The 27,721-nt window shown below is 30.8% G+C and overlaps 1 protein-coding gene across 12 annotated transcripts in view; it reads right to left on the bottom strand.

Annotated features, from left to right (window-relative positions):
* The window catches only part of LOC123302592 (plasma membrane calcium-transporting ATPase 3), a 153,052-nt gene that overhangs the window by 122,138 nt on the left and 3,193 nt on the right, over positions 1-27,721 (bottom strand). The window lies entirely within an intron of this gene.

Here is a 27,721-nt window from a genome sequence, read left to right as displayed (position 1 = left end):
TGTTTTTTGGATTAAAAGCTCTCACGGCCACAAAATTTTTTATCGGGTAGTTTTCGAGCTACGAGCGATTAAAGCTACATATCTTATATATTATTACTATAGCAAGTTTTTTTCTCTCCTACCCATATTTCTTTATCAAATTTCATTATTCACCCCTCATTTTCAAACTTATTTCGAAATTTTTGCAAGTATTTTCTGGAATTTTTCCTTGTTTTTCTAGACGATTTCGTTTAGTTTTGGAGAAAATGGACATCAAAACTTTTCCTTAAGCGCCCTCACGGGTAAGCAGTGATGTTTACGAAAGAATGATTCAAATAAAGGTTGTTAATTTATTTATAAGGAATAACTTTTGTTCTATATCTAACCCTTTACAAGATGGATACTTTTTTATTTGATTGAAAACATGAAGTTGGCATATCTCGGTCAATTTTGAGGCTAAAAATAAAAACTGATTAAAACACCCCAACTGATTAATACGCCTCTGAGATGCCGACTCTTTTTTACAAAGTATTTACAACCTAATTAACAACTTATAAATAAAAATTCAAAGATGCATTAATTTTTTCTTTGTAACCATGATTTTCTATTAAATTTTATTAGATTATTATAGTATCGGTATTTGTTCAATATTGGAATGACGTTTATGGAGTGAAATAATTTATTGTAGGTTATTATTATTAAAATAATATTCATAAACAATAGATAATTGTCAGTTATTAAACAATGTATTTATAATGTTAGTTCGATCATAAATAATTATTCAATATTTTATGCAATTATGACTTTATACTACGAATACTTAGAGAGTGACTCATTTAAAATCAAATACTACCATTGACGTTAAAGTTATATAGACTGAGTGTCAATTGGTTTTAAGCGTGCCAACATCTGAGGTAATAGGGTATTATACTATTTTTGAAATAGTACTTCAAAATGTTGATTATGCTAATAAAAAGCCACAAAAAATTTATTTCGGAAAAATATACAAACTTTCTTGCCAAAAACTTAAATTTAAAACCTTTTTTAAACTGTCTAAAACGCGGGCATTCAATTTGATGACGTAATATCGATATAATTATACGAAATAACACAGATAAGTTTGACAGATATATTCATAGACATCTGATTATAGTAAATATAAATACTGATTATCAATGGATAATATTATACCTAGCTGTGTACACTGAACTAATTGATGGTCTATGACTCATACCGCTATGACATCACAGCAGGGTTTGCCCCCGTTTTAGGTCACGTGATATACAGTTTAAAAATTACGATTTTTAATTTTAATATTATAAAAGAAAAATGTGCTTTTATGACTCGAAATCAGAATATTTAAGTATATTTTTACATAAATTTTAACTTTTTTTCAAATTTCATAATTTATTTTTGACTAACGATAAATACCCTATTAAAACTTAAAAATAAATTTATTTTCAATTTAGAAATAAAAAAACTTGGCCGCCAAACACGATTGTTTTCGGAATAGAATAGAATATTCTGTATTCATGATGAGTTGCAAAACAAAAAAACATACCAGGTCATATTGTCTGAGATAACATTCGAGAAGTTTTTGTCGTATAGTTCGAATGAATAATACAATCAAATGTACAGTTGAATGTTTTATGTAATATGTATGACAGTATGACCTAGTTTCACTGTATCATTCTTGATCTTATATAGAGAATATTTTATGTTTGAAAGCACAAGAATAAAATGTTACAATCAATGAACAAGATGTAACAGTGAATACAGTCAAAAGATCCTGGATTTTGTTACATGGTATCCCAAAAGTATGGAAACTCCTAGAGATCTCGCAGAGTCGGCGGGGACAAAAATGAAAAATACAGTACCGGTCATATTTTTTATGGGGAATCCAATGGTGACTTTGGATTTGACCTTGAGCATAACCTTAAAGCTACAGCGAAGCAAAAATCGTATTTTCGAAAAGAGTTTTCCTAAAACCATATTTTTCCGATGAAAAATGAAAACTCAATCGTCAAAAGATAAAACTGAATACTCCAAAAGATCGTCTTGGATCGTGGTTTCAAGATAAAGCGATGGAATATTATATCTTACGTAGCCTAAAAAACTCATCTCTGAATTTCGGGCGGAGAAATTTATCAGATATTCCAGAGTAAAATTTCCGTAAATGTAGAATCAATTTCGGCATGAAGTCGGCCTAGATTCAACTATATCAACTGTATGTATGATTATAAAATGATTTTTTGGATGATTCCATTTTGACACAAATAACTGTAACACGTCGCGCTGCCCTGCGCCGAGTCTCATAGTATCGTATCGCACCAGAATGTATTATAACAAAATGTGATTTATATTGTAGAGTGGAAAACATATGACGTAACTATATTTCATATTGTCCTAGTAAGTTTATTTTAATTTTGCATACAATAGGTTTGTTCGAGCATATCGGTATCTTCTATCTCATACATATCATAGTCGAGGCGCCCCATAATGGAGTATTTATACCAACTTTCCATACTTCAGAAAACTCAACTCTTTTGTTTTGCATTGAAAATTATTATTAAATAACGATTCCAACACAAACAGGTCACTTGAGTTACCCTAACCTCGCCTCCTATCTCTTTTGTAACCTGATTGAAAAATGTTTTTTGGTGTTTTTAGATAACCACTCCATCATAAACAGGTCACTTGAGTTACCTTATCCTCACCCCTCGCCTGTTTTGTAAGCCACAATCTACCTGCTCTTACTGATGCATGTTATTATTGTTGTTGCTCTCGATTTACCGTGTCATTCAATTTACGTTTAGTGTGTTTGTCAGTGCAATTAAGACAGTTTTTTTAAGACGAAGGTTTGTGCTTTATTTATTAGTATTTAATGTTAAATATTAAATATTTGTAATTCATATTTGCTGTTAAAAAAGCTTAAGTTTTTCATTGAATTTATCATACTCAAAACTTTTTTGTTGCTATGTCACGTTTTATCCGGCATTTTTTATAACAATGCAAAGCTTAAGTATTCTTTAATATGTTAATGAAAAAAAATCTTGCGCGAACTTGCGCCCTTTCTTTTAAAACTAAGATAAGAATAAAGAAAGAAACAAGCAGGTTTCCAGTGAGACTTTGTAACTTATAATTCCAAAATCATCTTACGTAGAAAAAAGTGGAAATTTTTGAATAACTTCCAATAAAGGAGATAAACAATTAATACGAAAAACCCAAGGTGAATCCATCGATAACAAAAACTCCTTGTGCGCCTGGACTATATAAAGAACCCGGCCGTATAATAAAATATATACATGATGAATATTAGGTCAGTCAGAAATTACACTATAATTAAGAAAATTATCAATATTTTATCATGTTGGCACTCCTTTTTTAAACGGTATACGCTTTATCATTTGTAGGCGGGAACATAAAATTTATTTTCTAAATGAAAATGGTTTTTTCAGTGGAATTCGATGAGTTTTAGGAAATTAATATTTTCCTCATTTTTCGCACATATATTAATTCTAATAAGAATTAAAGAATTTGTATTTTTTTGTTTTTTTTACAATAACCACCCAGTTAATCCTTATAAATTTGATATCATTAAATGTAATAAAAAATTAATAAATAAGAACACTTCATATTTAAAATCAGTTTTTGAGGATGAAGTTCTCTCCTTTCAAAGCTACAATTATATCTTTACCGATTAACTGTTTTCAGAAAACAGACAAATATTAAAAAATATTCCATTTGGTAACCGGATTTAAAATAACTCAAAATTTACATGAAAAGACGTCATTGCGCAATAATTGAATAAATCGGGGAATTACCAGACTGTAACTCAAATAATAAAAAACTTATTGACGTCGATTTAAAGTCTATGAGTATCCTAATCTCAATGAAATAAAACTGGCCCGAATCGAAGAGAAAATTTTCTAAATCGAAATAACCGTAACATACAGCCGTAATCCGTACATACAACCGTAATATACAGGTAATTTTTTAGGCTTCCACTTGTACATTTCGAAAAATCAAAAAACGGCAAGGCACATATCGGGTTATTTTTAAGGGGAATGAAAATAGTTTAGTTTTTACAGGGACGCCTTCATGGTCAAACAGAGATCCACTTCCTTATAAATAGAACTACAAAAGTTGGTTTTTATTGGGCAAAGAATCGGATTTCCCTACAACAGTTGACTCGAAAATAAGAAGACCCGGTTTTAAACCGTTTTTTTTCTTAACCAGCGATAAACTTTTTATTAAATCACCCCGTGGAATATATTTAAAACGCACTTAAAAGGAAATAAATCGTAGTATTAAATACTCCAACAGTAAAATGTTGGTATCCAAATCGGTATAAGTATTATGTAGTACCAAGGGTTGCCAACATTCTTGTCAAAAAAAACGTATCAAATTAATTGAAGTGGTAAAAAAAATATATCAAATAATTCGTTTTTATTAAAATTGGGAATCTGTTGCTCACCAATTCAGATTCATCTGAAAAAACTTTTCGAGTGAAAGTGCCGGGAACTGTCTTAATAATTTTAATCTATCTTATAATTTGACCTTTTTTAATTTCAAAATGTACATTTTTCAAAGATATGCTAAAAAGTATTGGAAGTTATCCTCGTTAAAAATAATCGATAAAAAAGTAAGTAAATCGTTTAAAACAGATGTACCATCGCTCTGTTTTAATTTAAGTATCGATAATTAGTTTAGTACTTATCCATGTTTCATTTAACGCATCACAGTAAAAATTTGGAAATAAGGAATTTTCGAATATTATAGTATAAGTATAAAGTATATTTATCGAGAATAAAGTAGGATACGTTATTATAAATTATAGAGTTGGCAACCCTAGTTGTACCTATATACAATCATGAAAATCGATCGATTGTAAACGACTATACTCGAATAATACCGAACGGAAAATCGAGAGATTCGTCAAAATGATATAATTAAAATAACATGTATATACGGTTTTTTGTATTACCAAATGGTTCACAAAAATTTATTTTCATTGATTCTTAATTTCGTCACTTAACTTGAATCTAGGTCTAAAATACTTCTATTTTATTACAAGCTTTTATTTAGTTTCGCTTGTCGCGTTGTTTGTCTGTAATCAAATCTTGCAAGTCAAATTTGATCCACTTCCCGGTTTCCGATTGAGCTGAAATTTTGAATGCAAGCTTAATTTGGATAACAATGCAAGGTAAGGTTGTGGCGTTTTGATTTTCCCATCGCTTCCACCATATTTGATATAAATACACTTTTTTTAGTCTTAAATTAAAAATTTTAATAAAAAATACTTTTTAAGGTACAAGTTTTTATTGTACTAAAAAGTAGAAAATACCCTACTATTCGTAAAAGCTTGAGGCGCTTAATATCAAGAATGTGGAGTAAATGAGGCGGTTCGATTCATTTTTGATATTTCAAATTAAGCGCCTCAAGATTTTACAAACAGTAGGGTGTGAGTAACTCAAAGATAAAATTATTTTCTACTTTTTATTACAATAAAAGCTTGTCCCTCAAAAAGTATTTTTTATTAAAAAATTTTTTTTAAAGATTACAAACTTTGATTATAAATATTTGATATAGTGGAAAATTAATTTAGTCCAATTAGTGAATAATAATAGATTCTATATATATTATACATATTACGTGTATAGTGAATAGTCTAGTCGAGTGTGATCATCCCCCCTCCAAACCTCCCAACCGCCCTCTACACGATACGTACCATATACATGTAAAACACCTATATAATAACTTACTATTTCCTCAAATCAATCGATATTTTAAATACTTTTCACAACACTTTCTTTTTCTGTGAATAAAAAAAAAATTTCCTTGAAATTCATGCATGAAAAGTGTTTCATTTCTTTTAATACGATTAAGAAAATAACCTTTCTTACGTTAAATGATAGAAAAATATTTTTATGGAAAATTCTCAAAATGTTAATTCCGTCGGGATGAAAAATTGATCCAAAAAAAATAAGCACAAATATATCATAGTATATTAAATTTAGTCCCAAGTTTGTAACTAGAGCTTAGAAATATTGATGCTTAAAAAAAAATTTTGATATAGGTGTTCATAAAAGCACCTAATTAGTCCATTTCCGGTTGTCTGTCCATCTGTCTGTCTGTCAACACGAGAACTCAAAAACGAAAAAAGATATCAAGCTGAAATTTTTATAGCGTGCGTAGGACGTAAAAAGTGAGGTTGAGTCCGTAAATGAGCAACATGGGTCAGTTGGGTCTTGGGTCCGTAAGACTTATCTTCTAAAGCGTTAGAGATAGAACAAAAGTTTAAATATAAAAATGTTCCTTATAAAAACAACTTTTGTGTGAAACAAATTTTTTCGTAAACATCACTGTTCACCCCTGATAGCGCAAATAAGGCGCAATCAGTTATATATGTGTGACATGTATATATGTGTAATGTGACAGTGTAATCAACACTGTCTATACATGGTATTTCAACAATTAACACAGTCAATTGTTTGTTTTCACTTGTTTCTTTAGTATATTTTCACACTCATTCAGGAAAAAACTGAATCCTTATTTTTAAGGACAAACTGTAACGTGATGTAGATATTTTCATTTCTTACTTTTTTATGGTACTTTTGATACGTGCGATTGAATTAATTTTCTCGAATTTTCCGTGTGAGTGATAAAACAGAAGAAAAAGAAGGTTATACTTTCAATTGTAATGCAAATTTTCATTTACTGATACCGATAAAGGATATTAAATTTTATTTAACGATATTTTACAACAAAATTTCAAATTGATTTTGAAAATATTTCTTATTGGAGAAAATCTTTTTTTGGAATTCAGAATTGTGTTTCAGTTAAGGATGTATGAGCATGACAAAAAATCGAGAAAAATTTTGTATTGCATTTGACTATTGGGCGAATAGTTGCTCAGAAAAACGATATCCCAGATCGATTTTTGAAATTATCTCGAAAAATATCCGCCCAAGCGTTAAATGAACCCGATTTTTAATTTTTTTGGGTTAAAATTACCTTATATACTGAGTTTTATTGTAATTGGAAATCCCTTCGAAAACCCTTCGAAAAAAATCGAAAAATCGAGGATTGAGGAATTTGATAAAACTCAGTTTATAAGGTAAGTTTGACCCAAAAAAATCAAAAATCGGGTTTATTTAACGCTTGGGCCGATTTAACGATCGTAGCATTTTTAAGCATTACAAACTTGGGACTAAACTTAGTATACCTTGATATATTTCATACATACATGGTATAAAAGGGATAAATACGACTAGAAATTATTATACACACATGGGAAAATCCACAGAAAATTGAACCATAAAAACGAAATATTCGATAAGAATAATAAAATTACGCCATTTCATTTTTTGATAAAGTTCCTAAGTTTGGTATAGACAAAACAAAAATTCATCTACAGATTCTAGAGCCGAAGTAATAAATACTGAAAACATATAACTACCACACACACATTTAAAAAAAAAAAACTTTTGTTATATAGTTTACCAACGCATCGTCGAACATCAAAAAAACGAACGAAAAACAAGGCCGTTACGAAATTTAACGAAAAACTTATCGAAAACACTCACGAACTGTGATTTGTAAATTTATTAGAAGTTATATATTTATCTACGTAGAAAGCTTTCATTTCAAGTGAATTATCTAAAGAAACTGTAGTTATTGAAGTTGTATCATGAATTTTTCGCAAGATTTTTTGACTTCTTTAAGAAAATTCGCTAAGGCTATGGTACACAGTAAATAAAAAAAAAGTAATTCAACGCAATCTTTTCAGTTGTTATTTGACATAGTCACCGTCATTATTTTTAACAATATGGCGTCTGGTGGTCGCCATATTGAATTATAATAAATAATAATATAATAATGGGGTTTAACCTCCGTTTCTCTGACATATACGCCTATAACAGAGGCCACTCACATTATTATTTGTTAATCTTTATTTATTTGAATTACAAACATATTTACAAGTACATTTTGATGTGAGTGGAGTCGGTTACTTCGTTCTTATCCAAGCGACGACAATGTGATCAATTCTGCACTCCCATTAATTATATATTGTTCACACTGCCGCTGCCTGGATTCAAACCCGCAAGCTAAGTCTAAATGGACAAACAATCAAAGGCAAACGCCTTAGACCGCTCGGCCATTTAGGCTCTAGCCAACGAACCAACGAAATATTCACTGACTACCATGTAGGAACTTAAATTAGGGCGAATTCATGAATATTCCCCCTTAAATTTTTTTCAAACTCTCGGTAGAGGGAAAATACAAAATTTGAAAATTCAATAAAACTTGCAGACATTTAAGTAGGTGGGTCAAATCCGTGTTTGAAAAAATTTTATTAAAAATTATTTTATTTGATCAAATCAGAGATATGTTGTCGGCCATAAATCAAACATAAAGGTTTTATAGGATTTCCATAAATATTATTTTCCAAGGAATTCTAAATACAGTGAAAATCTATTGTCACGACATTGCTTATACTGATGAATCCGTTGCTTCGCATCATAAAGAAATACTCTCGGAAAATTTTATGAAGAAATTCGAAGTAGAAAAAATTATAGTCATATATACATGAACCGAAATTACGTATTTTTGAACTGGTCCGACGGTTTCTTTTCGAAATTTACGAGATCAATCTTTAAAAACCAAAATGTTTTTGACTCGTTATAATAATAAACTAGACATTAAACTTCTAAAAAAAGTTAGAAAACCATTCCTTTTTTTTGTATAGGATTAAATTCTTCACTTCAAAAGTTAAAATTTTTACTGGATAAAAAACTTAAATCCATATTATATAATAAATGTGAAAGTAAGGAAGTTTGTTTGTTGTTTTGAATGGATTTGAATGAAATTATACAATAATTCAACTCATACATAAGACTAACACATGATCTATAATTTTAAAATATATATATTTAAAATAAACAAGTGAAAACAAACAATTGACTGAGTTAATTGTTGAAATACCATGTATAAACAGTTTTGATAACGCAATCGTTTGTATTTTTACGTCATGTAAGCAAAAAAAGATAGCCACTCTTACATAGACACACATACGTAATTGGTTTTACATATAATATATATTTTCGACTAATTTACACCCTCACGGGTAAACAGTTTTTAAAAGAAACATTTTTTCAAGATGGATTCTACGGACCCAAGAACCCAACCCTCCTAGGTTGCTCATTACGAACTCAACCTCACTTTTTACGTCCTGAGCACGCTATAAAAATTTCAGCTGGATAACTCATTTTCGTTTTTGAGTTATCGTGTTCACAGGCAGACAGCCAGACAACCGGAAATGATTATTTTGATCGTAGCATCAATATTTTTATGCGTTACAAACTTGGCACTAAATTTAGTATACCTTGTTATATTTCATATATACATGGTATAAAAAAAAATAATTTTAGTTTATGACATTAGCCAGAAAGACGAGAATATTGAAAAAAAATTTTTACATGACCTTTTTCGAGTATTTTACCCTCCTAACGAGACCTCAATTCGACTTTATCATCTATTTTTCGCATAAAAAAGACAATATATGATGGCATTAAAAAGGGTAATATAATATGGCACTAACTATAAAATATAATACCATAAATATAAGTTTGTTCTTTTTAACTCAAGTGTAGCACATGAAATGTAAGTAAAATAAGACGGTTGTTATTATAACAAAAATAAACCTATCCTTTTTCTACTTACACTTAGTGTAATACACGGAGCTAAAAAGAACAGGTTTTTTAAATGGTATATAACATAACAGAAATCCGAAAATGTGTGGTAGGGATGATATTCAATAATTGTGAACATACTCCCTTGAATATAATGACGTCATACACTCCCTCAACTCCAACGACACTGACCCAGTTCGTATGATATGTTTTCTTGACTAATATGTATTTGTTAACGATATTATAAAGCTCGTGAAGAGTGCTTTTGTTTCCTTTAAATATATCTACATTTCTTTTTTTAAATAATATATATTTTTTTTTATATATTTGTACTTGTCTTGTAAGTTGAATCGTGGTTGGTTCTTATCTATCCAATAATTATACGTCTATTGATGTCCTGTTTTAAACATCCCTCGTTCCTGATTTTTCCTCTATCATGTTTTTACTTCATTGTACGTATGTGTATGGAGGTTAGCGGGCCATGCTCGAGCATCGGGCCTCGAAGCAATGGTTCAGAGCACCTAGCAAAATAGACCCTTGTACTCTATCCCCGCTACGCTTTTCAGTGGCTATTATAACCAACTGATGTACTGAAACCCAGGATTTGCCTAGCGCTGAGTTTCCTAATTTCTTCTGGTTCGATTATGGATGGACCACACCATTTCCTTCGCTACTGTATGAACGCCGGACAGTAACAGAGAAAGTGGATCGACGTTTCTTCTGAATTTTCTCCGCATCTGTCACACGCGGGAGATTGTCTTTTTCCAATCTGATGTTGGAACTTGTTCAGGTTATCATGCCCTGTGAGTAACTCTACAATGATTCTAATATCAGCTCTGTTTAGTTTCAAGATCTTCTAGGCTCTGTTACCGAGCGAGTTTCCTTCACCCAACAGGCTTTTGGCGATTCGCCCTCCCTCGTAGCTGGTCCATGCCTTTAATTGTTGGTTTTTCAGATTATCTCCTAGTCTGATAAGACCTTCTTGGTATGGCATCCTCGCAAGCTTTTCTGCCACCACCCCTTCGTTATGTAATTCAGCGTAGCTTGTGAAATAATCATACAATTCCTTTTGCGACCAGGATGCTCCCTAAGGCATGCCCTTACAAATTCACGAAAATATATTAATCTCGACATACTCAAAAGTTAATTGAAGAAAAGAGGCAAAATATATGGTTCCTCTACTCTCTAAAAAAATATTCTTGATTTATAACAGAAAAAATTGCATTAACTGATTAAATAAAAATTTGAAGGGTCTCACACGTTTTCCTTGTAAGTTTGATATAATATTTTTACATTTTTTTATTTAGTTATTACAAATACTGCGTTGCATCCGAAGAGGAGGGGGGGATCATAGTAAAGGCTTCGTGGATGGGGGAAGGGTTTATTTTATGAACACTCCCGTACTTATATAGATGAGTTGTGAAGAAGAAAATAAAATAACCGAAATATGATGTAATCCTGTCCACATTCTGAGGAAAGATTGCTAGTTTTGGCTAAACAATCCGAGAATTTATTATCCGATCTCCCGGTATTCTGATTTCTAGAATGCCTACTTATACCTAACATTTATCTAGTTTCTGTATCTATTTATGCTATGTGGACTTGAAACGAAGTAATAGATTGACTAAAGACGAATATATTGTGCTTGATGTGCTATAGTTTAGTTAAGTATCTTGATGTGATTGAATAAAGATGTGTGCTCACTGCTCACTGCTCGGGGATGTGATATGTGTAGCAGTGTAACTGTCATAGTCACCGACGACGTGGATTATTAATTCGTGAGGAATTGTGATTATTATACCATTCAAAACTATTCAGGCATGAGCAGTTAACTATGTCTATTGTTCAATTTTCAATGTTATTAACATATGCTAGTGATGATACAGATCTGATTATTTCAATTAGATTAGACCATCTCAAGGTCTTCAATTCGAGCCTCACATTCTTCATCATTATTTCTCTAGTTTGCTTTTTATTTGGAGTAGGTCAGTTAGGTAGATTTATACAAAACTTAAAGTCTGTAGATGGTCTTATACCAAAATTGGCGGCTCAGTTGGTTAAGGATGTATGAGCATGACAACAATGTTTGATTTAAAGGCTCAAAATTTGTTTGTAGGTAGTCTTTTACTCAAAGAATATGTGGTTAAAATTTCAGCTTAGGTAACCGTGCAAATTTTTAAGAAAAAAGTTATTAAAGATCGATATAAAATACATTGGCTCTTATGGAGGAATCTCAAAAAACGACATATTTTGGAAGTTTTTGATAATTTTCATTTGGAATGAATGAAAACAAATTAAAAAAAAACTTTTTAATAGAAAGTAAACATATTAGCAATGAATTTGAAAAGAAAAAAACTAAGTGTCACCATCCATATAAGGGATGTAAGAGCAGGTTAGATTAAGGGTTGAAATTATTTTTATCTTATTTTCAACTTTGATGATGAATTTTGTTATAACTTCATGAATGTAGACGAAAAATAAGAATAAAATTTTTCGATATGTGTCTTGGTTTTCGAAATATCGAAAGCTAAATAATTAAACAAAATTTTCAATTTTCGATATTTTGAAAATTAAGCCAGATATCGAAAAATTTTATTCTTACTTTTCGTCTTATATCGTCAAGTAATAATATAAATTTATCATCAAAATTGAAAATATCTATTTTTAAATTTGTGCCCCCACTACCATGCTCATACATCCTTAAACGAAAAGTTGATACCAAAACTTGGGCGAAAATCTAGCAAATTCAAAATTATATGTTGACATACTTATCATGTCCTATTTGGAAATGTAGGTACAAGCAACTTTGGTATATTCGTCGCATCACTAATATTACTACTAAGCATATATTTATTTTTACAAGTTCATATGGTATATTTACAAATCTAATTTACTAATCTCGATACAAGAAAAAGGTCACTGCTTAAATAATGATGTACAAAAAAAAAAATTTGATATTGTTTTCTTATCTAAGCTATCATATCGTTTGGAAAATCGCTTCTACATAATTCATCTTACGATCAATTATTACAATTACCAACTTTTAATAATAAAACAAGTTTTTAGTTTTATAAATAGATATTGATTTGAAATCATGTTAGCAGTAATAGATGGCTACTTATATTATTTATAGCAAATACAACTTGGTCAATTATTCATTAGAAATCGATTGAGAATTGATGATTCGATAAGAAAGTTTAACTAATTCTGTTCTATGAATACATGTAAATTATATGTGAGGTATTTCAAATTTAATCTAAAATATGATTGATAATTCTCCAGGATTGATCGGGAGCAAAATATACTTCCTTAACATCAATTCTTACACAATTTGGAGGAAATTTAGAGCCGCGCGAAGTTAAAAACTACGAAAAAACATGTTATTCGACATAAAAAGGTGATAACGGGTGTTATATAAGTGCGCAAAGCCTTAAAAACGTTGAAAAAAACGAGTTTCATATTATGTAACATATATGTAATATGCAAGGTATCCTAAGTTTAGTCCCAAGTTTGTAACGCTTAAAAAAATTGATGCTACGAAAAAAATTTTGGTATAAGTGTTCATAGAATTGCTTAATTAGTCCATTTTCGGTTGTCTGTCCGCCTGTCCGTCTGTCTGTCAACACGATAATTCAAAAACGAAAAGAGATATCAAGATGAAATTTTTATAGCGTACTCAGGAAATAAAAAGTGAGGTCGAGTTTGTAAATGAGCAACATAGGTCAATTGGGTCTTTGATCCGTAGGACCCATCTTGTAAACCGTTAGAGATAGAACAAAACGTTTAAATGTGTAATCAAAACTAATAAATATCACAATACTCGAAATAAATGAAATAAAAATTTTTATTCGAGTATTGGAACGGAATAAAAAACGTCATAGAGAATGTGACGTCATTTAGATGGAGTTTTTTTTAAAGTATCGACCCAGATAAATAAATAAAAAAGTGTATACTTAAACTTAACCTCAAAATAAAAACATAATTAAATTTTCAAACAACAAATTGTTTAAATCAAATTAGTCAATTAAGCGTCAATATTTTAATCAAATATCAAACACTACAGTTCGTATTCAACTCATTCATTTATTGTTTTAATATTATTGTTATCATTATTATTTATTTTCTGATACAAAGTTATTATTTTCAGCCCGAAAATTAAAATAAACAATTGAAAACAATCGTCCCATTAGCTCAGTTGGTTAAGGCGTAACCAATTCCGTCCGCGGGTTCGATTCCCGCCGTCTCAACAAAATTAATTTAATTAATAGTTGTGATGGGCTGGTGTAGTGCATGGTATATGCATGAAGGAGGTGCACTCAGCCTCTGAAATTGAGGAGCTGATAAATGAAATTATCAGCGGAAAGGTGGTAAAACACATATGTGGTATCACAAAGGTTCTCTATAGCCTAAGTGTGCTCTTCGTGGACATCCACTATAACCTCACCTACTGAAACAAGGAATTGACTGAGTTAAAATCGATTTTCAATGACTTCTTTCTTAAAGCTTTGCATGGATATCTAAGCTGAAATTTTTAACCACATACCCTTTGAGTAAAAGTCTACCTATAAAAAATTTTGAGCCTTTAAATCAAACATTATTGTCATTTCTCATACATCCTTAAAAGGTACGATAATTTCCAAAATAAGAAAGTTATTGGTATGACTTAAAGGTAATATTTACCGTAGATTGTGAGCATGAGACTAGCATAAGCTACCATGGCTATTACCGCTAACATACAAGTATTGAGTAGCTCTGATGTTGAGCAGTACCGTTCTGCTATCACTAATTCGACTCCACATTTATATATTTACCGGATTTTAATGAGAGATATACAGCATGGTCCAAGCTTTAATAACAGAACTTCAATAAATGGTAGCAGAGTCGATTCATCTTTCTCAATTATAGAATTGTTTTACATCTTCTAAATTTATTATACAGGCGAATTGACTGGTTTCGAGGTCCTAAATCTACACATTTGTAATCGCATAAAGGGCTCACATAACTACGCTGCTGTCTCGTATTGAAATAATTTAACAATTCAAGTGCATAAACACTGGGAACCGTTAAAAATCTTTAAATATGTCTTTACCACTTTCAGTCTTTTTAGACCAAATATAAATCTAATAATCGCTTTTTAAATGATGAAGTCCTGCTGTAATAATTTCGACCACTCTGTAGATACTACTAACATTGCTTGTCGGTAAATTTTACCCCAACCTCACAAACTCACCAGGATCTAACTCGTGCTTATTAACAAAGAGAGAATTATTTCCATATACCTTCATTATATAATCCTTGTAAAACAACATCTTCGATCAAGCCTGGTGGTGTATCATATAAATAGGGTTCGTCCAGTCATAATTTTACATTAATTCGCTAAGTTTTTACGATTTATAGTTTTGGGCACACCTTATGAGACCGATTTTTCTCAAACTCGATACATAAGTTCAGTTTGGTCATAATTCCAGACGATTTTTTCATCTTTTCCCTACGCCTTTTTTCAAGGGTACTGCCTTCAAGGCCAAAACAGGATTTTTGGAGTTTTCTCAAAAACGGCTGTAACGATTTCGATTAAACTTGGCACAAGGCTAGACCTTAAGGTGTTCCTAGGATTGGTATAAGCCACATATCCGGAAAAATTCGAGAAGGTCCACACCCTGAGGAAAACCTTTCCAAATACAGAAAAATGGGATTTTCTAGGCTGAGGGAACAGCAGTGAAACTTCGTATCAGGGTTTATGTCAGCAAGGTCTTAGGTTTGATATAACTTCCCTCTGAGGAACCGCCTCCTAGAGCCGTGGAGATGGAGAGGATGAAATCGTCAAAAGTAGTCAAATCAACCCTACATTTATAATATAATAAAGTCTTGTCCGATGTTTCGGACCGTTTATTCTACTTTACCCTCCAGTTTAGACCCTTGTCGAAGTTAAAGATCAGGCTCTTTTGGTTTAACTAAATTACCATCCCATTTCCACTTTAATTTCTCAGTAAAATGAAACGGAATACTAATCAGATATCAGTAATAAACTAATGCACATATTTACATAACAATGCATCGATATTTCACCGATTACTTGATTGCAATTCAAGCGAATAAAACATATTTGCTTTGAAATGACATGAAAATAAATATCAATCATTATTATTGGTAATCATTATTTGATTTAACGAGAATAATATCCTGCGGTTTCCTTGTTGCCCTCTGTTCTACCCCCTCCCTCATCTGAAACTGCAATATTAATGAGGAACTTTTGAAATTAGATTTATATACTCTTATCTTTAATTTACAGACATTATTCTATTCTGCCTATGAATTTCTATGATTTTCCATTAGATTTCCACAAAAACCGTGATAATTCCTAACGAAGTCATCCATAACTGCGTACCTCCCCCTTCTTTTCATTTGTCGTATCCCTTTTTTATGATAAATTAAAATAACACTTATTATTATAACTAGCTTGAAAATCGCCTTCGAAAATTATATGTACAGTTTTCAATTGTTTTAAAATATAACATAGTCATAATTCATTCATTGAGTATATCAGAACAGATGGCCATGAATTGTATTTTTACCGATTTTTACATTTTAACGTTATTACTTTTACAGAAAATATAATTTTGGATTCAAAATGATGCTCAGAGACAGCTATCAATATTATTGTTTCAATATATTTCTTAGACGATCAATATATTGATCATTATCGATAATGTCTCAATAATATTGACCTGTGAATTAAACTTTGAGGTAAAGTAAGATTATATACAACACTTTTTAAAATCAATAGATATTGTTACCTATATCAATATTTTCCTCAAACAATCAATTTATAATTCAATTTATTCAACAAAATTAATATGAAAACTTGACCAATTTGTTGACCGAATCAAGTAATCGATATAGTAAACAGCGTAGTAACATAACCACATTTTCAAAGTTAAACAATAGCTGAATAAACCACGAAATATTTATTGATTTATACACATAAATGTTAATTATAATAAAATATTAATTATAATATTTCTATAATGTGGTCGTTTCATTGTTTTAATTAATTATTTACGTTTTACTATTATTATAAACAAGCTATGTCCTGCGGCGCGTTCCATACCTACGTAACGTATTATACCTACGTCAATGAACAACAACAAAAAATTTTTTATTAAATCATATTCATTCCATAAAATCTAGTTTGGAAATTCATCAAACTATAAAGTCTATCGCTTAACACCACTCAGCCACTTAGGCTCTTAATATCAAATAAAAATATCAGATTGGGAACAGCTGAATACGATTTGACGCTTTAATTTTTATATTTAAGGATGTATGAGCATGACAACAATGTTTGATTTAAAGGCTCAAAATTTGTTTGTAGGTAGTCTTTTACTCAAAGAATATGTGGTTAAAATTTCAGCTTAGGTAAACGTGCAAATTTTTGAGAAAAAAGTCATTAAAAATCGATATAAAATACATTGGCTCTTATGGAGGAATCTCAAAAAACGACATATTTTGGAAGTTTTTGATAATTTTCATTTGGAATGAATGAAAACAAATTTAAAAAAAACTTTTTTATAGAAAGTAAACATATTAGCAATGAATTAGAAAAGAAAAAAACTAAGTGTCACCGTCCATATAAGGGATGTAAGAGCAGGCTAGATTAAGGGTTGAAATTATTTTTATCTTATTTTCAACTTTGATGATGAATTTTGTTATAACTTCATGAATGTTGACGAAAAATAAGAATAAAATTTTTCGATATGTGTCTTGGTTTTCGAAATATCGAAAGCTAAATAATTAAACAAAATTTTCAATTTTCGATATTTTGAAATTTAAGCCAGATATCGAAAAATTTTATTCTTACTTTTCGTTTTATATCGTCAAGTAATAATATAAATTTATCATCAAAATTGAAAATATCTATTTTTAAATTTGTGCCCCCACTACCATGCTCATACATCCTTAACTGCAATTTTTTGTCCAAAATCCGATATATCTTATAGTTCATGAATTTACCGTCATAACACAACATAGAAATTAGTTTTTGCTACCTCTCACAAATGGTATGTTGAAACATAGTGTATTTAAATGGCAGTTTTTAATATTTTAAAATTAATTTTTTTTTTATTGTGTTGGTTAATTTTAAACTTTTCGAATTCTTTCGAACTAACCAGCACAATTAAAAAATAAATGAGCCAATGTTTTCTTCTCAAACAAACAAACAAACTTGGTATATGTCTATGGTTTACAAGATTGAAAAAATATATTTCCGTTAAATATTATGTATCTACGAGCGTTGTAAACTATAGTTCTTTTTTTTCCTTAGTATTAAAATCCAATAGCTAATCTCAACTCACCATCTAGCAGATTATTACAATTTTATCCATAAAAATGATACCTACTCAGAATTGCGCATCAAATAATACATGTTTTCCTAGAATTCCTAGAAAATATACCATTAGCGACTATTATAGTTAATAAAATAGAATGTTAAATCATTATCATATAAATTCCAGAAAAAATTTATATGAACAAATTTCTATTTAAGCAAAAAAAAAATAAAAATATTTTTACACGTTTTAACAGTGAAAATCCATTTTTTTAATTGTAAATATGCATAAGATATTTTCATACAGTTGTTTATTTGGAAAATTAGTTGTTATAACTATCTAAATGTAAATAGTTACCGAGTATGTCAGATTTAAGGAAAACGACCAGGTTAGATTATGGATTTAAATTTTCAACTTTGACGATCAATTTTGTTATAATTTTATTATGAAGTTGTTGTCCTATTAGCTTAGTTGGTTAAGGCGTGACAAATTCCGTCCATCTTATGCTTAGGGTAGGGGGTTCGATTCCCGCCGTCGCAACAAAAGTCATCCTTTTTTTTTTTTTTTGTCAAATATAAAAACCTATTTAGTAATTATAAAGTACCCAAAAAATATAAAAATAGTTGGGAGATTCCAACTTCCCTCAGCGAAGGATTTTGAAAAAACGAAAAAGTATGAACGCAGTTTATAGTTTTACACGTAATAAAAATATGTATTTTTATAGAACAGTGGAAAATTTAGTCGATTTATGACAAATGTGTAATAAATCTACATAGAATTACATGTAAAAGGCCCTTTTCTTTGAACCACACTGATTTTACAAACAATTTTCACATTGAAAAACATTAAATTAAAATTCAAACATGATTACGTCTGTGTTGTTGATTCATTTTTAGTTGCTCATAGCAACGTTTTTATTATTATTATTATTATTTTTCATAACTCTCTCTATTTTCAATGAAAATTCCACTGTGAATCTATTTAAGGGTGTTTCTCACTTTTTAATATTAACGCCCAAGAATTTATTTAACGAGAATGTACATTTTTTAACGGGAAATGCATTTTCCTTCTATAAAAAGAATTCATTTGATTTATGTTTTATGAAGCTTTAAATTCTAGTAAATTACATCCGATTTATAGAACGGAGAAAAATCAGAACGCTTATTCTCTAAGGTCATCATCTCTAAGCTAATTTTTTTCAAATACAATGCCATCCGTACGATAAGAAATTCGTAGCGTTTATTACAATGCTGATATGGTTTAGGGACAAATACTTAAAAAGTATCTTATAATACTCTATTTAATACTGCCGTAAGATCCATAAATATGGCGTTATTTACAAATACGGTATAAAAAATTTGGCGCCACCTACATTAGTAAATAGTAAGTTCAACTCGGTAGTATGGTCTTGAATCCCATACTACATTATAGATGTCGCAATGCTACTTATTTTCCCCGCTATGAATTTTGGCGCGTTTATCAATACGCATTATTGAATTACGATTCTATTCAATGTAGATGTAAACGCTATGTTTGTTGTCACACTGCTCATCACTCTATTATTCTTAACATACTTGTCATTAGTAGCAGCAGTGACATTACAGTGTTACATAATACTATTCCCCAGAAGTATTGTGGATCACCTGACATCCATACCGACATCGAATCATGCGCCCTATCTGTTTATCTTGTTTCGATACATTTAATTAAGTAAGTTTCGTATTCATTTACAGGTTCTATCGAACATGGAGTGTTTTTCGACGTATTTTGACCCGCTGATTCTGAATTTTTAACTTACTCATCGCTCAGATGAAACTTAATCGGCACCTACACTAATATTCATATAGTGATGTCGGCAAAAAATTTCTTATCAGAGGAGACAAATTTCGGGAACAATAAGAATAAAACTATGTCCAATAAATATTGAACATACGGCATTATTAGATAAAAATAAGATAAAATAGCATTATATAATCAAGACAGACGCCACGCCGCACGTACGATACTGTTATAAATGATCGTGTCGTTACCAATAAAAACATAATATACAAATAGAAAACTTTCTAGATAGAATGTGTCGGAACAATCGGAGCCTACAACAGCACAACGTTACTTCATCCAATTATCCATTAAAATAAAACATCGTATCGGTTATTCCAATAACAAGGTTCTACCGTTTTCGTAACTCATGTCTAACCTTCCCACAAAATCCTCATGCTTGCATTTTTAATATCAACAATATTGAATATTGATATAATACTTTCAATTCAGTGAATTTGATTAAGCTTTTAAAACAGAGCTTATTTTATTCAGTATTACCAATGTATTTTTTGTTTTCGTTTTTATACATTAAATAAAATGTATTTTTATTGCATAAAAATGTTATTCATTATATGAAGTCGCTTTTAAGCAGAGTTATCTAAGAATTTGAAACGAAAATTATATTTCTTTTGTAGTTTTGGGCAGTGGACACTACCAACGATTTTTCGGTTTGAGAACAAAAAATGAGACATCGATAGGTTGAGTTACCATCTCCCCAGATTTGATCGAAAGACTCCAGAAAGCGTAATTCCATAATTCACTATTTCCCGACTTCCTGAGACTGAAGTGGCAACCCTATTGATTAATAATGGTACACAGACATTTTTCCTTGCAAAGAAAAGACACTGTCTATTGTCTATTTTCAACTGATAGTAATTTATAGCGAATTTCCTGTAGGAAAATGTAATATAATAATTTGGTTTTAACCTCCGTTTCTCTGACATATACGCCTATAACAGAGGCCACCCACATCATTATTTGTTAATCTTTATTTATTTAATTAGAAACATATTTACAATTACATTTTGATGTGGGTGGAGTCGGTTACTTCGTTCTTATCCAAGCGACGACAATGTGATCAATTCTGCACTCTCATTAATTATAAATTGTTCACACTGCCGCTGCCTGGATTCGAACCCGCAACCTTAGTCTAAATGGACAAACAGTCCAAGGCAAACGCCTTAGACTGCTCGGCCATTTAGGCTCTAAATTCGCAAACATCCTTGAAATCTTCCTCGATCCTACATATCGATGAATAACTGAAATTTTATATAATATGTTTTGTGAAATGAGAATACACTTAGACTACGCAGCCACTACGTATCTTCTTCTTCCCAAACCCAAAAACCAATTATAATAAAATCAATAATCATGAATGACACTCGGAAATTGTTATCATTAAAAAAAAATATAATTGATAAATTAATAATATTTCTACGTCAATTATTTCCTTAACAGGATAAAAAAAATTTTATTTTTTAATGAAACTACACAGTGAATTCAGCAATTGAAGAATCCTGTCAAGAGGGTCGATACTTAAGTGAAAATAATTAGAAAAAAATATCTTCAAATCATTCAGGATAATACTCGAAGGTATATACGAATCATAAACTTAATTGATGTTACGAACTACAAAATATATTTCTTTGTAGAAATTTTTTATTTAAAGACGATTTATTTCTATATAAACGCATAAATTTGTTTTAATTGTTTAAGTAAATTTTCTATGCCCGATAAAAATTTTTATAGAAAATTACAACTTAAACAATTTTTACAAATTCTTAAAAAATATATCACAAAATTGTTAATTTTATCGCTTAAAAATGTATTTAGAACGGAATAAAAATTTTCCATAAGGAATAAAAATTTTCCATAATTACTTGCCATGTTAGCATAAGTAATAGTATCGGAATGACCGAGCTTTGCTCGTTATTTATTTTAAATGAAATCTAACTGGATTAATTTTTCACCCCCGAAATCCCCTATATACTAAATGTCATGAAAATCATTGGAGCCGTTTCCGAGATAACACATTTTCTTAAAATGAAACCAAGCTAGATCGATTTTACGCCCCAAAAAATCCAATCGGAATGAATAGGATTCAATTGAAAAATTATGAGAAGTTTTTCTTATTTTTTAAAGTACGTATACTTAATGTCACAAAATTTTTTGTGCAATTGAGTATACTTCAAAAATCTAGATATTTCTCAGCTTTTTCAAAGTTGTTCGTCCCTTAATGCCCCGTTTGAAATCATAATTTATATTTAATTATAGAAAAATGCTACCAATTTAACAAAAAACTCATTTCAACTACTTTTCAATTGGGAAAACAAATCCCGATAACAGTTACTAATAAGATAACAAAACTTCAAGTGGTATAAACTACATAATTATCAAAAAAAAAATAGCAAGATTACACTTGAAATTGTAACACAAAATTCATGAATATTTCATTAAATCACAAGAAACGTTAAGATTGTTCCAGTTACATCCTAAAACTAGAAAACTCTAAGATTGTTTCGATGCGACATTTTGTTTTTTGCCAATGATAATTTTGCTTTATAAACTTATGAGCTTCAGTTATTTTTTTTCAACTTAATCCAAAACAATTGAACTCAGTTTGGAAATAACTCGAAATAACTTGATTCAACTGACAATCGAGAGATAACTGTTCATTTTTAAAATTATGGAATTTATAAAATTTGTAGAGATCTGAGGAGATCTGAAAGTTTTCGTGTAGAAATGAAAAAAATGTTTAATAAAGTTTTATTCCATTGTTGATATAACACAGAATGAACATATTTGGAAAAGACCCAAATAGTTTTACTTAACTTTGACCTCCTTATCGGTAATATTTCAGTCAGATGCTTTAAGATATGATGGTACGGAATTCTAAAAAGACAGCAAGTTACACTTTCTTCACATACAATTATAAATAGACAGTTAATTTTCTAATTGTATTTATTAAATATAGTAAATCCACTTTAAAATTTATGTATATTATTACAGAGTGGCTTTTTTGCACCCAAACGCTACCCGAAAATCTAATTATATTTTTACGACTTGATATTCCTGTAGTGTCGTCAGAAACAAAATAGGACCTTGAACTGAATTTTTACTTGTCATAAAATTTTAATTTGGGAACTCTACGATATCTCAATTTCATATTTGCATACTTACAAACGTTCGAAAAATTTTAAATTTCGCGCTTATGAACGGTTAGTGTCATAGATAAAGCTGCAACTGATTGACTTTATAGTTATACATAGACAAAACATCGGCTATCTTTCCGTACAGTGAAAAGTGTACCAACATCTGAGGTAATTGCTTAGGTCAGCTAGGGATATTTATCAAAAGAATATAGGGACATTTAGCAAAAAAATATACATTGAATCTAGGGACATTTAACAAAAACACATACATTGAATGTTAAATTTTCATATCACGTATCACTTTACGTTTTTTCTTACGAATCTACAATGAATTAGACCTAAGCAATTACCTCAGATGTTGGCACGCTTAAAATCGTTTGATACTCAGTTTATGTAACTCTAACGTCAATGTTGCAACTTCATATCAAAGATAGAGCCGTCATCTCTGTAGTGATTGACAGTTTATCAGTCATGTTGGAAATTGGCTACAATTTATAACCTCATTTGCACAAACTTTTTAGTTTTCTTTGGAAAAACAAGTTGTTTTCCAGTTTTTCTAATACAAAGTTACTAAGATTCAAGGGTATTCCTAAGAAGGCATGAGGATTTTTTATGTTCAGCATGCAAATAAGACCCTACTAGGTTTTACTTGCGTGGGAGTAGGGCTGATTGTAAATTTGGGAATTTATCAAAGATCGTGAATTTGATATAAGACTTGAGTGAATTCAGAAAACAATGCTTTTTACGTGACATCATAAGAACACTTTGAAAACTTTTGAATGCAAAATTACCAAAATGTGGTTTTTGTAATTTCAAATGAGGCCACCCTACGTTTAATTGTGTTGCCATTAAATATTATTTCAAATATGATGCATAAATTTTTATATTATTACATCGGTTTTTTTTACAAAAAATAACCAGTTAGAACTGCATATTTTTACTTGAAAAAGAGTGACTGAACTAAAACTCAACTTAACTGTTATAAAATAATATAAACAAATACCGGGTGCATAAAAAGCATTACACGCCATTATTTTATTTATTTTTTTACATTAAACATAGAAATTTTCTTTTTTGGATTAAAGCCACATTTTTTTTGCCATTAAAAAACAATTGAATAACAATTTGTAAATTTATGAACAAAGTGAATCAGGTAGCAAGAACCTACTCAGCTTTTTAGTCTAGATTTTAGATATTATAAATTATCGGTAAAATCAGGTACATGGGAGGACATCTGCCCTGACTTGACGTCCCGCACGGCATGCCCATTTTGGATAGGGTTTTTATTGGTTTAAGAGAGTAATTAACGTTTAAGATATAACCCGATAAATCCCACTAAGATACTTTTAAGCGCGACACAGAAAGCTCACAGCTTCTCCACCGAGATTGCTACCAGAATTGATGGATCTAAGGTTTCTTACTGATGGATCTATATTTCATCGTCCTTCATACAGACCCTACAAGTGGAATCACTACAGATCCTCATTTTATTAGGATAATAATTCAATCGACAGGGTCCTGTCAAGAATCCCACTACCCGTATCTAAAGTTTTATCGAAATTTGAGAAAAATTACAAAAAAAATTTTCGTTTTTCAATTTCGATAAGAATGCTTAAATGATTCCGTGTTGCACCCGGTATAAAGTCGTTTTTTTTTTTAATATTTATAATACCTTTACATTGCTAATATTAGAATTGTAATCAAACATTAATACATAAAACACACACCACTACCAACTCTTGCATGTATGTGCAAACACACTTACACTCGCGCAAGATACTTTAAATGGGCTTGGTACTGTAAAAATATTCATCAATGGTTATAAAGTTCTGGCTCACGCCACACATGGATTCCATTATACATACATGCCGGCTGTATTTTTTATCGATAGGTATATATTTAACTCACTTCACCCCATTCAAATCACCATATACATTACTCACTCGCTGGTAGAATAGAAAAAAGCAAGTGATGGAATAGAGTGGAACAGAATCAGACCAAAATTTCTAATAAGATTTCTCGAGGCCAAGTAAGAGATCGAAACCAGCTCCTAAGACCCATTTGTATTTTGCCTGTGAACGTTTTGTACGTTCTGACCAGGCCCGGCACGTTGGCCATAACCTTCTTTCCAATCAAGCCCGACATGCCTCGGTCCTCAGAGCCAATCCTTATCCCGAAGTTACGGATCCAATTTGCCGACTTCCCTTACCTACATTAATCTATCGAGTAGAGGCTCTTCACCTTGGAGACCTGCTGCGGATATGGGTACGAACCGGCGCGACACCTTCACGTGGCCCTCACCTGAACTTTCAAGGTCCGAGGGAATGATCCAGACACCGCCGCAACTGCGGTGCTCTTCGCGTTCCAAACCCTATCTCCTTGCTAGAGGATTTCAGGGAACTCGAACGCTCATGCAGAAAAGAAAACTCTTGCTGGATCTTCCGACGGCGTCTCCAGGCCTTTTTAGGTTACCCTGACGAACTCTTTTACGAGGGCCCGACTTATAAACGGTTCCGCTGCCGGGTACCGGAATAGGAACCGGTTTCCCTTTCGCCCAATGGACGAATTGACCATTGACGTCTGTAGAGTCTCTAATAATACCTGCATAGTACTGAAACTTGTAATAATATCTTACCTTTTATTTTTTCCTCTTTAAACTAGGGCTCCATCGAATCGATTGCTTCCATTAGATTCAAAAGAAGGTCAATTTTCTAACGAATGTAGTGAATGAGAACATAAAAAGTAACTTCATATTAAGCTATCAAATTCATATTTCTCGATCAAATGACATCGAGTTGATTTTGGTGTTATATATGTAACTGCTAATTTATTTGCTCTCAATTGCTGTATAAACGAATATCCAACTCCCAGCTTTTTCCAAGAAGTAATGTGGATAGTTGCTAATTCCCTAGTTCTACCCATTTCCCAGAAATAATATGCGTGGTAGCTTAATATTGATAGCAACTGGAGGGAAAAATATTGTGGCATTGCAATAGACATAGCCTCGACTTACAACCAAAACTAATTATGTCTGACTCACTCTCACAGTCTAAATGTTTTATTCTTTTAATAATAATAGAACCACTTAGACTGTGAGATTGTTTTCGACATGCTCAATTCGATGATGTTCAATTATACTATAGAATGCACAACGTTTATGTATATTATCACACTTAACCAAATATATTAATTAGTTTATCTCTGAATGAATGTTGCAAAAACTTCCTAACATAAATTAACTCAAACATGTGTATGCATTTCAATTGAATAAAAAAAAAAAACTGGTTATACCGCGTTAATGTTCAACAATACATGACTTTAATCGTTGCCATAAATTTTACACTTCGTTTTTATCTATTAAGTCTCTGAATGGGTTATAATTTGTTGTTTAACCTTCGTATACTCGCGTATTGGTGTCTCAGCGGTTTTATCGATTTTCAAAATCGGTGAGCAAGATTTCTCCGAAATGACTCGACTGACCGGTTTCGAATTTTTAGACAATCTTAGTTATTTTCCTCGAAGTATTAATCGAAGGAATAAGATTTCTGAAAATTATTTCGATATTTTAGACCACTATGAAGTCGGAACAATTTGATCTTAAAATTAAAGTCATAAAACTCATAAAAAACGTTTTTTTTTGCGTTCGCAACTGGATAGAATCCCTTAAGTGTGTTAGACTTCTGGAGACTTTTTTTTCGAATTTTGGGTCTAACCAATCAGGAGAATGTTTATTAGTTCCCTTGAGACAATTCCTCGCTTATATTGAAAAAAACAAAGGGTCAAACATCAAAAGCTTCATATCAGGACTCATTTTTAACCCATCTAATGTCAGAAAAATGTCTATTAGATTTTATAAGACATTGATATTAGAAGATAACGATATAGAAAACTTCTCAATTAATTTTAAGGGTAGATAAAAAGGTAAAAATAAAATGGATTCATTAATAATTAGAACTTCGCAATAGATAGGAAATTTTTTTTTTTATATAAAGTAGAAAAATAAAATCACGTGAACATATTAACTAATACAATTTAATTAATGAAGATAATTACAGTAAATTTTATGTTGGCAATAACATTCGAATGGAAAATATTTTAATTTAAATATATAAAAATTTAAGGAGATTCATATTTATTAGTGGATAATTTAGAGCACAAATATCCTATATACTTCATTCCCATTTCTTTTGATACATTAATATCAGTGGTTGTTTTGTACGAGACTCAAGCCAGTGATTCGAATATCACATAAAGAAAAATGGCAATAACACATTGGTGCTTGTGCCCATTTGAGCAGCCGATATAAGAGTTCTTTAGGGCACAAATATGCTATATTATTTTTTCTTTCTTCTTTTGATTAATTAGTATCAGTGGTTTACTCGAAACCCAAGTCAAAACTTAACAGAAAATAGCTCAGTTTTGCTTCACCGAAATATCGACTCTTTGTGCTATATACTTTTCTTCTCTTTTGAGACATTAACATCAGTGATTTGCTTATGTGAAAACGAAGCAAGTGATACTACTCTCACTAAACTAATAATGCATTTATGCTTTGGCTCTGTGTCCAACAGCCCATATATCAGCTCTCATGAGAGATGCAAATTAAATTGCGAGCCGATACTATCCAAGTTTAATTTAACAGGATGCAATTTGCTCAAACGGGTAGATTTCTTAAGTTCCGTTCTCTGTAATATTGCATCCTCATGCTTAAATTCGCTGTAGATTATAGCACTGGATCAAATTATAATCA

The sequence above is a fragment of the Chrysoperla carnea genome, chromosome X (assembly GCF_905475395.1).
Source record: "Chrysoperla carnea chromosome X, inChrCarn1.1, whole genome shotgun sequence".
Taxonomy (NCBI): domain Eukaryota; kingdom Metazoa; phylum Arthropoda; class Insecta; order Neuroptera; family Chrysopidae; genus Chrysoperla; species Chrysoperla carnea.
Note: the sequence above shows the minus strand (reverse complement) of the source record. Positions and strands in the feature narration are given on the sequence as shown.